The sequence below is a fragment of the Apteryx rowi genome, unplaced genomic scaffold (genome assembly GCF_003343035.1).
Source record: "Apteryx rowi isolate R43461 unplaced genomic scaffold, aptRow1 scaffold_0, whole genome shotgun sequence".
Taxonomy (NCBI): Eukaryota; Metazoa; Chordata; class Aves; order Apterygiformes; family Apterygidae; genus Apteryx; species Apteryx rowi.
In genome coordinates, this window is record NW_020447195.1 from 11,236,834 (window position 1) to 11,239,770 (window position 2,937).

The following is a 2,937-nucleotide window of genomic DNA, read 5'->3' on the forward strand; positions in this document are numbered from 1 at the left end:
GTGGGGCTGGGCTGTGGGGCCCAGACTCAGTTTTGGGGCCGGGCTGTGGGGCCTAGTTTGGGCTGTGGGGCTGGGCTAAGCTGTGGGGCCAAGGCCAGGCTGTGGGGCCAGGCTATGGGTCAGGCTGTGGGACCCAGGGTCAGGTGTGGGGCTGGGCTATGGGCTGGGCTGTAGGGTCCAGTTCAGTGTGTGTGGGGGGGGCAGACTGTGGGGCTGGGCTATGGACTGAGCTGTGGGGCCAGGCTCAGTTGTAGGGCTGGACTATGGGGCTGGGTTGTGGGGTCGGGCTATGGGCCAGGCTGGGGCTGGGCTGTGGGCCAGACTGTGGGGTCCAGGCTGCGCTGTAGGGCTGGGCTGTGGGGCCCAGGCTCAGTTGTGGGGCCAGGCGATGGGCTGGGCTGTGGAGCCAGGCTCAGTTGTAGGGCTGGGCGGTGGGGCCAAGCTGGGCTATGGGTCTGGGCTGTGGGGTCAGGCTATGGGCCAGGCTGCGGGGCTGGGCTGTGGGGCCCAGGCTCAGTTGTGGGGCCAGGAGATGGGCCGGGCTGTGGGGCCCAGGCTCAGTTGTGGGGCTGGGCTGTGGGGCCCAGGCTCAGTTGTGGGGCCAGGAGATGGGCCAGGCTGTGGGGCCCAGGCTCAGTTGTGGGGCTGGGCTGTGGGGCCCAGTCCATCGGCACGCGCAGCCCCGGGCCGCCCCGCACCACGTCCCGCCGGCACAGGCCCCTGCGGGGAGCTGGGGGGTCCCGGTGGCRGCAGAACCTTTCCAGGGACCAGCGTCCCGGCCGGGGGCCGCGCACGCTAGAGGGCCCTCGTCCCTCGCGCAGCACCGCCGGTGCCTCCGGCCTCAGCGGCGCTGGGGATCCTGCTGTGCCCGGAGGGACCCGCCAAGGGTCCTGGTTCCCCCGGCCCGCTGCCCCGCCGGCGGTTCCTCCCTGGAGCCCGACTCAGCAGCCTCGGCGCATGCCGGTGCCGGTTTCCCAAACGGGAATTAATTAGGGCTTCCTGCGCTGCCGGGGCCATCGCGCAGCCTTGTGCGTGCTGCCGTGGGGCTGGGGGCCGGCGAATCCCTGCGAGACCCTGGCAGAACCTCGCCTTGGGGCCGGCTAATAGCTTCCATCCAGCCCCTGCATCCCTTTTGCGCCTCCCTGCCGGCTGCTGCACAAACTCCTTCCTCATTCTCCACCTGCCGCTCTGCGGGGTCTGTGGGGCTGCTCGGACCTTCTCCCTCGTTAGCTCCCTGCACAGCAGTTCGTTTGATATGATTTATTTTTCTCGGCGCCTTTCCTTGTCGCTGGTTTCTGCTTTGCAGGATTGACCTGTTTTTCCCCATCTCCTCGGAGTGTTAAAAGGGAACCAAAGAGTTTCTTAAAAATATATATATATATAACCACCCAACCGAGCAAACCGGGCAGGCCATGTCTGCAGGGGCTGGGAGGGACATTGTGTTCCACCTGCAACACAGCGAAGAAAAGCCACCGCCGGTAACATTGCTGCCGCGTCAGGTTTTCTAGTGACCTGCCAGGATATAACCGGCGATGCAGCTCCAGTCCTTCCGCTCCAGTGAACTGGGGTTATTTGCAGCCTGGGGCTGATGTGTTCCCTCTGATATCATGGGGCTTGTCTTTTTTTCTGAGAAATTTAGTACTTCTTCATGCACAAGACAAATTTGTGGGGGGGGAACGCTCATTTGCATTCATAATTGCTCCCTTTTGGATGTGGGTCTGGAAATTGCGTACGTGGAAGGGCTCGCTCTAGTAATTTCCATATGCCATTACGCCGCTTGGCTGTGCAGCGTGGTCACAGGATCTCCAAAGCGGGCATGTGTTTGAGCCGTGCGGTTGGGAGTCTCGCCTGGTTGAGATCTGCCCGTCTGTGTTTTCCCACTTCCTGGTGTTTTTCTGCAGCCCGGGCTCTTCCTAACCAAGAGTCAGCCTGTGACCAAAGCGTTTGCTGACCAAGTTATTAAAAAGACAGAAGAATCGTGCAGYGTGCATTCAAACGCGCTCTTGTATTTAGTGTTTGCTGCTGCTTCCCTAAGGCACCTGCCCTGAGGGGACCAAAAAGCTGAGCTGCTCTTGCCAGGGATATTTTCRTTCCTTCCACATCTCCTTTCTCTGGGCCACGTTATTTATAACACTTAAGTTCTTGTTAAAGTTGCCATTGAAAGGTAGTCAGGGACTTCTTTTTTCTGAACTGGTTGTTGACCCAAGCTGGTTTCCTCTGCGGGTCCCGTGCCCAGCATGGGGCCAGGACCTGCYGCCGCCACTGAGACCCCATCAACACCGGTGGCAGGAGGTGAGGCTGGAGCAATCCCTTGGATGAAGCAGCCCAGTTGCCAGGGAAAGCCATGATCTGCTGCTTTCCAGCTCCTTTGGGATGCTCTGACTCATCTTGACTTCATTATGCATTTATTAATTAACGCACAGGCCACTCTTTCCATTTCCCCCTCAAGAAGTCAGTGAAGCAGAACAGTTGACCACAGATGGTAGGACCTTCCTCGCAAGGAGCTCCTCAAGCATTGCCCTTCACATGAGTCATCTCCCCGGTGGCTGCGGAAACGTGACACCTCTTGCTAATCTTGCCCGTCAGCCCTGACTCCACGGAAGACGGACAGGGCTTGGGAGCCAAGCGTGACATTCTGCTCATGGGGAAATCAGTAGGAAAATTTTCTGATTTCAACAGGGCCTGGATTTCATCGTGTGTGTGCGGGGGTCCAGACCTTCCCGGTGGCTTCTTTGCTCATGTGTAAGCAGGCGGGGGAGTGCGGGGAGCATGATGTGTTTCGTGGGGGGGGTGGCAGACGGGGGTACYGCGGCGGTAGGCTGCGTGCGGCCTGGTGACGTGGCACGGCCGTCGTCCCCACGGCCCCTCGCTGGGCACGGCTGCTGGGGAAGGCGCAGGAGGAAGGAGGCGATGCCAGGAGGCTCCTGCTCCGCTTGG